This window comes from Poromitra crassiceps (genome assembly GCF_964638095.1).
Source record: "Poromitra crassiceps genome assembly, chromosome: 16".
In the NCBI taxonomy this organism is placed as follows: Eukaryota; Metazoa; Chordata; class Actinopteri; order Beryciformes; family Melamphaidae; genus Poromitra; species Poromitra crassiceps.
In genome coordinates, this window is record NC_139645.1 from 39,932,145 (window position 1) to 39,943,918 (window position 11,774).

The following is an 11,774-nucleotide window of genomic DNA, read 5'->3' on the forward strand; positions in this document are numbered from 1 at the left end:
GTGTAATACATTTTGCTGAATAACTTTTATGGGGGGAATATACAGGGATTTGACTGCACTTAGCAATACTCTTCTATTACTGCAGCTGCTCTGTTTAACTCTCCACATAATGTTGGTCTAGTTTGGATGCTCTGTGTCTCTAGCTATCTCATGCCCATTCCTTCTGCTTGACACGCCCTGTGCTCTTGTTCGTTACTCTTTGCATTGAGACACTGCATGAAATAGGCCACGCCCATCACGGGGGAAAGCTCTCCATTCACTTCCATACACCATCGTCATTTTCCTTGAATTAAACATGCTAAAAGCTGTTGTGTAGTGGGCTGCACAGACAACAAATGTAAGAAAATCGACAATTAACGTTTTTTTGTACTCCCGAGCAAAACAAGGAAGCCATTGAGAATTTGCGAGAAGAACAATGTGGATCTAGCTGTCAAGGAAGTTAGTTGAGGTGTTCATCTTCTGTATATATGATCTTTGTGTGCAACACGTGACATAGGAGAACGTCAGGATTGGGGGGGAGTTTTTGTTTCCCCCCGTTTTGGGCGTGGTTTCTGAATGATGACGTGCTCTGCAGTGTCTCTATCCCTTCTCTTTCTCCTCTGAGAGATGCTCCAGGTGCCTTCATGTTAATATTAGACAGAGCAGCCACACTTATGACACTTCCTCATCTTCACTGTCTTTTCTATCAATATTTTCAAGACAGAGAGACAGGAGGAGGGGGAGAAATTACACTTTTGTTTCTGTCAACTGGGGAAGAATAGCCATCTCTAAAGAACAAGCTGTGTCTTTAGAACACAGGCTGGCTATTCTTAAAGGTTTTCAAGTCTTTTTCAGCTCTCTTTGTCTCTTCCTTTGCTTTCTGAGTTGAGCCCCTCTGTTTGTATTGAGCTTGATGTTTGGAAATGTTCTCATACCACTGTGAACTTTGTCAAGGTGCTCTTAACATGATGATACAGTACTTACCACTAAACATGCTGTGTTTAACATCATGATACAGTACTTACCACTAAACATGCTGTGTTTAACATTAGCAGAAGTCATATTGACAGATAGATGGATGTTATTTGAACCATCCGCAGATTTTTAGGGTGCTTTCTCACTGGGAACGATTGCTTTCGTTCTGTTCCGTTCCGCACCCAGGCACGATTGCCTTCCTCCCCTCTCCCCCGCTGGTCAGCTTTTACATTACATTTCTTCCGCGCTCGGAAACGGAACAGAGTGCACTTGCATCATCAACTACGCCTCACCCGTGTGTTGTCTAGACTCTATGTGGTTCGGAACAGTAGGCGTTCACATTCGCAAGTGTTCCGCCAAAGCGTGAAAAGGTGGTCTGGGGTCTGGACCACTTTTTCCCGGGAGCGGAACGCAATGTTCACACTCATCAAACGTTCCGAAACTGGGGTCAATTTGGGGAGAAGTGTGCTGGGGAACGTTACTGGGGCACCAGTGAGAAAGCACCCTTAGACAGATTTCTAAGCTGACCATACGCATGATACAGTACTTACCACTAAACATGCTGTGTTTAACATTAGTATAAGCCATATTGACAGATAGATGGATGTTATTTGAGAAATGTTTGTCATTTGCTGGCTGGCAGTGGCCCTGTTTCCACATCTACAGCACTTGATTTCCCAGAGGCACCTCATCACTACGATGACCCTTGTCCCATTGACTTACTATGGTCCCATTGACCTACTATGGTCACATTGACTTACTATGGTCCCTTGGACTTATATGGTCCTACTGCCATACTATGGTCCCATTGACTTACTATGGTCACATTGACTTACTATGGTCCCTTGGACCTACTGACTTCCTTTGGTCTCATTGACCTATTGGAGTCCCACCAACTTTGTGTGGCCTCATTGACTTACTGGTCCCATTGACATATTGTGGTTTTTATAAATGTTTTATTGTAACAGGGCACCCTTGAAAATGAGAGCTTGCTCTCAAGGGCTTCACCCTGTATAAATAAAGGTCAAATAAAATATGGTCCCACTGACATTATGGTCCCATTCACTTATTGTGGTCCCATTGACTTCCTGTGGCCTCACTGACTTCATAAGGCCCTATTGACTGATTATGCTCCCACTGACTTACTATGGGCCCATTTACGTATCATATCATGGTCCCGCTGACTTACTGTGGTCTTATGAACTTACTATTGACTTTATCCAGCCCCATTGACTTGTTATGGTCCAAGTGACTCATTATGGTCCTATGGACTTTCTATGGTCCCATGACTTACTATGGCCACACTGACTTACTGTGGTCCCATGACTTATTATGGCCCCAATGAATTACGCTGGTACAACTGAATTATGGTCAATTTGACTTCCTGTTGTCCCATTGACTTACTACAGTAGGGTTGTAGTGACTTAATATGGTACCACTAACTTATTTTTGTGCCATTGACTTACTATGATCCAGCGGATAAATTGGTGTTCAGGTGTTTAAATCCAACCCAGTTAGCCTATATATCAGGTTTAAGGGGATACACCAACATTTTGGGAGTTTAGGCCATTATCATATTGTCAATGGTTTTATTTTCAATCTGCGTGCCCTACAAAGAGCGGTAGACATCGCTGCTACTTAGCTAGCGCTACAACGGGGGTGACCGGTACAGCTGCATACTCCCGTTCAGTCGCCCAAAATACACATTGCAACAGCGCCACAAACACTCACATTTACATGTTGTGACTCGTGTACTCACCACTTGATGAAATAATAATCCAAAGTTCCGTGAAACGGTCATTTTCATAGTAAATCCACACAGCGAGAACTAAACAGATTAGCCAGACTAAGCAAGAGTAACTCAAGTTACTTCCTTGTTTGCCATGAGGCGCTGTACACAGCGCATTTGCGAATCTAACTAACTGGATGGCTGTGCCTCACAGTGCGCTGTATGCAGAGTGATGGTAAAGGCATTGGTTATCTTGTTTATGTATGGGCAATATGGCAAATCGGTGAATCTCTCAAAAGGTTGGCCTATCCCTTTAAACATTTGTCCATAGGCTGGTTGTGTTGTATGTTGACCTGACACATGTAGGCTGGTTGTGTTGTATGTTGACCTGAACACATGTAGGCTGGTTGTGTTGTATGTTGACCTGAACACATGTAGGCTGGTTGTGTTGTATGTTGAACTGAACACATGTAGCCTGGTTGTGTTGTATGTTGACCTGAACACATGTAGGCTGATTGTGTTGTATGTTGACCTGAACACATGTAGGCTGATTGTGTTGTATGTTGAACTGAACACATGTAGGCTGGTTGTGTTGTATGTTGACCTGAACACATGTAGGCTGGTTGTGTTGTATGTTGAACTGAACACATGTAGGCTGGTTGTGTTGTATGTTGAACTGAACACATGTAGGCTGATTGTGTTGTATGTTGAACTGAACACATGTAGGCTGGTTGTGTTGTATGTTGAACTGAACACATGTAGGTTTGGGCCAGTGCCCTTTTAAACATGAAGCAAAAATAGCAGGTTGGAGGAGGGACTGCACTTTCTGTCCTGTCCCAGTGCTGTGCATGCTGGGATTTTCCCCTGCATTAAATCCACAAAGGAGACGCACACACTCCAAACTAATGGTGCATTCCAGTTGTACTGGGAACTAGGAATTTCACAGTTGAATGACGTCACACCCAAGTTGACCGCGTTCCAGTAAAACAGTTGCAAAAGCAGCCAGGGTTAGCTCTAGCCAGGTCAATGCATTACGCAGTATTTTGCACAAACACGCTAGCAACATAGATACAATGTAGACAGTACCGTGTGTACAAGTGATGTAATGAGACAAATAAGACAGAAGTACTAATAAACTACTATTACTACAGCTTTCACTAGCCTGCTGTTGAACAATGGAGCTGCCATCTTGGATTTTGAGGTCGGTGCTGGTGAAGTTCCCCCGAGTTCAGAGCAGGAAAACCCAGTTCAGGTAACTCACGGGGGCATTCCCGTGAAGTGAGCTGGTAAATTCCTAGTTCCCAGAACAACTGGAAGGCGGCATAAAATGGCTACAAACACGTGGTTCCTGTGCCGGGTCCAGGTGCCCGTTAGCTCAGTTCAGATGTGTAAATACTGTGTAAACAACAAACTGTTGAAAACGCGTCAGGGACTCATGGAAAGTCACATTCCTCAGACGTGTTGGGATACATTTACATACTGTACCAGTTATGATGATGTTATTGGTGTCATTCTGTTTTGTAAAAGAGTGTGAAAATGTAAATGGATAACAATGTAATAGCATATTAAATCAACTGAGAATCAGCAAGACTTGTCTTTGTATGTACACCAAACGATTGAGATGACGGGAGCGCGCCACAACTCCAGCAAAACGCTCATGGTCTCATTCCCACATTGGACATTTGTCTACGACAGCTAGTGAACTCCTAGCCTGGTAAACCATCCGCTCACGTCAACTCACTTTTCTTTTTTGTTTTTCTTTCTGCGGGACCGGGGCTGCAGGTGTTTTCAGAAATTCCATAGTGCACCAATCAGGGAGCCGTCTCGTAGTTGACATCGTAACCGGCCAATCATCGGCAAAGCAGTAATGGCTGCTCCCAGGGCTTTGCGGCTCGAGCAGTAACATCAACGTTCGTCAAGTTTAGACAGCGATAAGTGCAGTTATGGTAGAAATAGACTCAATAACAACAATGACACAACAACAGGACACAGGAGTATGCAACAGCGGAGTTTCTACGTTTTTACTGATCTTCCAAGTGGATTTTGATTTAACTGATTGGCTTAAGGACTGGATTTGGCGACACTGATTGGCTGAAGGAGGCAAGTACTCACACCCACTGAAATAACTCCAAATTCCAATCATGGAAGTTTGAAACCCACATTAGTGTTTTGCTTGCACCTGTGTTTATCCTGCCTTTTTGACACAAAATGGCCCCCATGAGAAGGGTCTATTGTTGAATCACGCATGCGTTTGTGTTGAGCAGCAGCAGGCAGCTGAATGAAGCCTGTGAGTGACACAGGTGAATGTAATCACCTGTTCAGGTAGGATTCTGATTGAATGATGATGTGTGGCTGCGATGGAAGTCACACAGATGTTAATGTCTTGGGAAGTTAAATTGCTCCAACTACACTGTTACACCCGGGACACATCCTGCATGAGCAGCATGTGTTTGGTGGAACCTGTTGGTTTTCATTTCGGCGGCCATGTTAGCAGGTTAGAGCAGCCACACACAGCCTTATATATGTATATACAGCCTGTATGTACACATGCATGTACAGCCTTATATGTGTGTATATATATATATATATATATACACACAGTATATATATATATATACACAGTATATAAATATATAGGGATGTCCCGATATCACTTTTTTGCTGACCGAGTATGAGTACTGGCATCTGGGTACTTGCCGATACCGAATACCGATACGGAGTATTAATTGGGTTGACAACGTTGTTTTCTTTATCCCTTATGGTTAATTAAAAGATAACTTTTAAAGATTATGGGTTTTAGTCATTTTCTTTAGTATATATCTGCAGAAGTACCTAGTTTTCACAAGACCACACAAATTTCGCATTATGGCTATACTTGATTGTCTCTTCTCTTGATGCCTTATAATCAAAAGTTTCTGATTAAATAAGGAAATAAGGTTTCCCATTAAATAAAGTATGCTATTGTAGCGTATCGGGTAATTACGTGTATTGGGGTGTTTCCGTGCTTGGCTAGGAACTGATATGTGTGGGTGTGTTCCTAGGGGGAAGGGGATATATGTGACCAGCGGCCGGGGCGGAGGCCAGTCAGGCCATGTGGGCGAGCTGACCGGGTGGTTGCAGAGCTAGCAGCGAAGCTAGCTGCTAGGAGCTATATTGTGAAGACAAGAATAAAAAGCCTGTACCAACTTCAAGTCTCCAGTTCCTTGGACAAATACTCACTTTGTTACATTGATGTCAGACAGTAAAGCGGTAACGCCTCTGATTCGGCCGAGAGGGGAGAGGGTGAGAAGGAACGGCAAAAGAGACTGGGTGGTGCGGTTTTTGGGCTCTAGATCTAGCGCTAGTAAGTTAGCTACCAGGGGTGCTAACTGCTAACTGCTAGCTGCTAAGACCACGTGCGATGGTGCGCGGAGAATGGCCATCGGTGAACGGGAGGAAAGGAGAGCTGACGGCGGGGATCAGCTCGATGCTGGCGGGCATGGAGGCCCGTGTGTTGAGAGAGGTCGGACGGCTGGTGGAAGAGACTCCTGCCTGGGCAGTAGAGGTGATGCGGGCGCTGCGAGAAGTCATGCAGCGGGTGGACTTGATGAGCGCGGAGGTAATGCAGCAGGGAGAGCGGCCGGAGGAGCCACGGAAGAGACTGTGTTGGACCTGCAGAGAGCCGGGCCACGTGGCGAGGTGGTGCCGAGGCGGTCCCGGGAGACGGACCGGGTATGCGGGACAACGACATGGACAGCAGGGAGCCTGCTGGGCATGCGGCGAGATTGGACACCTGGCTAGAGAGTGTCAAAAGGCTGTCGGAGATCGGGGGACAGCGGGAGAAGAGAGACGTGCAGGCGGCGGACAGGTGAGACTCTGCTGGACTTGCCAGTCGCCGGAGCACTTGGCCAGGGACTGCACTGAGAGTGGGGAGGCCGGAGGTGAGACACGGGCTGGGGAGAGTGTGAGCAGCCGGGGAGAAGAGAGCGTTGTGACGGATAGGAGGACGGTGCTGCAGGGGAACAGCCAGAGGGAAGAGAGGGACATCGTCTGCAGCGTTGTTACAGTCGGGAGAGCGACGCTCGTGTCTCCGAGTGAGCGAAGGGGGTTACCGCCGGGGGAACCGGCCCAGCCTAACCGCTATACACCCCCTAACGTTGCACTGCGGAGAGCCGAGGGGAAGATCGACGCCGGTGGTGTTCGCTCTGCTGTCCTCAACCCTGGAGGAGGGGGACGGAAAAACGAGCGGAGAGCCGAGGGGAAGATCGACGCCGGTGGTGTTCGCTCTGCTGTCCTCAACCCTGGAGGAGGGGGACGGAAAAACGAGCGAGTGCGAGGCCGGGAGGACGACGCCAGGGTCATCTGGAGAGTCGACGGGCGCGAGTGGAGACCGGAGGACGAGGATGTCGATCCGGTGCTCGTTCGTGCATTTGGCTACTGGAACAAACAAAAGGGGGGACCGAAAAGAGTGCTTCAGGTGGGACAGAAGCTGGGAAAAGGGGGGGATGGAAATGGGGTTTAAAAGAAAAGTTAAGGAAAATGTGGGGGCTTGTGTTTAATTGAGATGTGGGGGTTATTGTTGAATGGGAAATGTGGGTTGAATTTAAATGTGTGAAAAAGAAAGGAAATAATGAAAAACTAGACATTATGGAGTGCCTAATGGGAAACTAGACATTATGGGGGTACCTAATGGAAAACTAGACATTACGGAGTACCTAATGAAAACTGGACATTATGACGGGGGTGCTGAAAAGAAAAGACTGTTTGTTGGGGAATTAGAATTTGATGTGGTGATGGGAAAAATATTGTGTTGGGTGTGTTTTGGTACAGGGGGATGTGTGTGGGTTGTGCATGTCGCGTGGAAGCGACATTAAAGTTGTGTGGGGGAAATGTAGCGTATCGGGTAATTACGTGTATTGGGGTGTTTCCGTGCTTGGCTAGGAACTGATATGTGTGGGTGTGTTCCTAGGGGGAAGGGGATATATGTGACCAGCGGCCGGGGCGGAGGCCAGTCAGGCCATGTGGGCGAGCTGACCGGGTGGTTGCAGAGCTAGCAGCGAAGCTAGCTGCTAGGAGCTATATTGTGAAGACAAGAATAAAAAGCCTGTACCAACTTCAAGTCTCCAGTTCCTTGGACAAATACTCACTTTGTTACACTATGAATCAACCATTTGAACCACATATCTGTGCATTTCCTTTGTATTTGTTCTGCTGGTCTATTTTCATTCAAACATTAAACTAGAGGTAGAGGTTCCTCATGTTCATTATGTTCATAGTTAGATTACTACTTTAATGTTTATTGTAAAAACGAACTTTATCGTGCTTTTATTTTGAAGGAAAAACAAATAAACCGGAAGTGAAATTGTAAAAAGTGTCGCTAATTTCACAGACATTAACGTTTAGGCCTTCCCAAATGTTGAGGGTCGTTTTTTAGAATTTAATACATAGAATTGGGAACGTTACATTCAATTTCATTCAGACTGCCTGGCACACAATCTCCGCCATTTTCACACGGAGCTTCCGCGGGGGGGGGGGGGGGGGGGGGGGCGTAGTGGCGTCCGAGCATGTGGGGCTCGCTGGCGCCGCCAGACGGCGAGACGGCTCCAATTCGAGGCGGACGGACGACCATGTTTAGGCCTTTACGTTCCACTTTTAAAACGTTAAACTTTAAGGCAGTATGGATTACGGGACACGTAGCACGTATTACAGCGATCTGGTAAGCCTTTGCTTGTTCCACAGCACTGTGTTGTGTGCTAGAAGAGCAACTAATGTTAACCTGTAAAATTGAACAGAAAGTGTTCGATCTTGTTGCAGGCTACGCGGCTAACTGCTAGTAGTCTGACCTCAGACAGTGAATGGGCGAGTGATGCGGTGCAGGCATCAGCTGATTACTGACCTGATAGCTTTTTTTATTTCTCCTCACAAAGCGCTCCAGGCAGAGATGCTAACAAACACACTGTCATAGTGAACACTACAGCCAAGCTTCTCTGCTGTGTGAGCCATAGGTGTAAAGTGGTATCGGGAGCGTGGCTGTGTCAGTATCGAGTGAGTACGAGTACAGCAAAATAGGCCAGTATCGGGACAACCCTAAAATCATTATGATAATTATGATTATATTGTAGCGTATCGCTCATACGCCAAGGAACGGAGAGTTGTAGTTGGTACAGGGTCTTTATTCACAGGCTTCTTTAGCTCCTAGCAGCTAGCTTCACAACGCTAGCTCTAGACACAACACCCGGTCTCGCTCACTCCATAGCTTGACTCCCTGCGGCACACCGGCCGCTGGTCCTATATACTCCGTTTCCCCTAGGAACACACCCCCAGCACATTAGTTCCTAGCTACAGTCCAGACACTTAGGTTGCACATCACATTACAGGTAATACCTGGATTACCCAAACACGTTACATACTCCTCACCCAACATTAGCTCGACGCCCACGTCGACACCCACAACCCACACATATCCCCCTGTACCAAAACACACCACCCCACAACATTTTGTATTCCCCCAATTTGTCTCTTCTTATTTCAGCACACTTTTCAATTTCCGTTCCACCACCACCATTTGCATTTCTTTTCATTCCTTCCCTCTTTTCCCATTCCTTAAATTCAACCCACATTTCAATTCACATTCCCATCATCATTTAGTTACTTCCCATTAGCACCCTTTTCCCCAACATTTAAATTCCCTCTTTTCTCTTTGCACTCATCTTCAATTCAACCCACATATAATTTCAGTTCGACAACAACCCCAACATTTACATCATTCTTTTTCCATTACCTTCATTTAAACCTTTTTCTTATTCACATTATCCCACTTCACTTCAACCACTATTTCCATCCCCCCTTTTAAAGCTTCTGTCCCATCTGAAGCACGCTAGTCCCGCTCAACCCCCAGTGGGGTTAGTCCTCTGCAGTGTAACTCTTTTCGGTCCCCCCTTTGTGCCCCACAGACCTCACACTCCCTGCAGTATCTCCGCACGTCCTCCTTTTGTTTGCCCCAGTAATACATGCCACCGATGTTGCTGAGTGTCTCTTCGGGCCCATAATGACTGGATCCAAGGCCCTTATGTGCCCACCGTAGCGCCAATCCTCGCAGGCAACTAGGCACCAGCCACTGGAACCCCGTGCGTCCGTGCCCCTTTCTCTTCACAATCCCCTGATCCAGATACAGGTCCGGAAACATGCTCCACAGTCCCCTCGTGGCACCGGAACACAAGCGAATCTCCTCCACAGGGGGCCAGCGTCCGGCCGTTACCCCCTCGAGCACCGGACCGATATCCGCGTCCTCCGCCTGCCTGCGCCTCCACTCGCGCAAGTCGACCTTCCAGATGGCCATGTCGTCGTCCAGCTCTTGCACTCGCTCGTCCTCCCGTCCCGCTCCCCCAGGGGGCGGCGTGCTGAGGACAGCAGGGCGGACACCATCGGCGTCGATCTCCACCTCGACTTTCTGCAGCGCAGCCGTGGGGGCTGTGCAGCGGCTTGGCTGGGCCGACTCCTCCAGCGTTGACCCCTCTCGCTCCCCCGGGGACACGAGCGCCGCTCCCCCGACTGTTACAGCTCTGCAGATGATGTCGCTCACCTCCCTCTGGCTGTTCAAAACGATTCCCATTATCCTGATGGTCTCGTCGCTGATGGCGATCTCCCCCACCACTGGCTGGCATGCAGAGCAGCTAGCCTGGGCCGGCTCAACAGTCACTCTCCTGCCCAGAACAATCGGCTCTATACTGCTCCGCTGCTCCGCCGCTTGTTGCTCAGGCTGCTCCACTGCTTGTTGCTCGGGCTGCTCCCCCGGCTGTGTGTCTCTTCCAGCGTTCACACTCTTAGTGCAGTCTCTAGCTAAATGTTCAGGCGACTGGCAAGCCCAACAAAGCCTCACCTGTCTCTCCTCTCTCGCTGTCCTCCAATCCCCGACAGCTTCTTGACATTCTCTGGCTAAATGTCCCATCGCGCCGCATGCCCAGCAGGCTCCCTGCTGTCCATGTCGTTGTCCCGCATACCCGGTCCGTCTCCCGGGCTCGCCTCGGCACCACCTCGCCACGTGGCCCGGTCCTCCACAGCTCCAACACAGTCTATTTTGTGGCTCCTCCATCCGCTTCTCTCCGTGCTGCGCGACCTCTCGTAGCAGCTCCATAAGCCCCTCTGCCCAGGCTGGTATCGTCTCCAACAGCCGTCTGACTTCTTTCAACACACGGGCTTCCATGCCCGCCAGCATCGAGCTGATCTCTGTCGTCAGCCCCTCTTCTCTCCCGTTCGCCGACAGGCTTTCTTCTAGACGCGCCATCACACGTGGCGCTCGTAGCAGCTAGCTCTCCCAGCTAGCTCGCTACAGCTAGGTCGCTCGAGCCTTTGATCTCCAACTTTTCTCCGCCGTTCCTCCTCACTCTCTCCCCTCTCGACAGAAACAGAGGCGCTACCGCTTCACTTGCTGACACCAATGTAGCGTATCGCTCATACGCCAAGGAACGGAGAGTTGTAGTTGGTACAGGGTCTTTATTCACAGGCTTCTTTAGCTCCTAGCAGCTAGCTTCACAACGCTAGCTCTAGACACAACACCCGGTCTCGCTCACTCCATAGCTTGACTCCCTGCGGCACACCGGCCGCTGGTCCTATATACTCCGTTTCCCCTAGGAACACACCCCCAGCACATTAGTTCCTAGCTACAGTCCAGACACTTAGGTTGCACATCACATTACAGGTAATACCTGGATTACCCAAACACGTTACAATATGATTATTAATATTTGTTTTACAAAATTCATGGCAGTAGAGCATTAGTAGTAGAGTATCAATCCCCCTTTTCAAACGTGTGAAAATTAAATGCTGTCAGTTATTATAGGCATAGTTTGCATTGTTGGCTACCAGGCAGCTAAAGTTAGCATATGAATGTTAGCCATCCCTCAATCGTGTTGCTTAGCTACATGTCATGTAGAGCTGTTATGGCAGTGAGCTGTTTTTACCACCACCATCACAGGTCATACTGTAGTTAGCAAAACCGTCAATTCCATTTGATGTCTCCAGTTCAAGATGCAGTCCTCTAAAATAATTAACATTGTGGATATAGTCTTTTTATGTGAATAACATTTTGGGTGAAGCGAGATTTAGCTAAAAG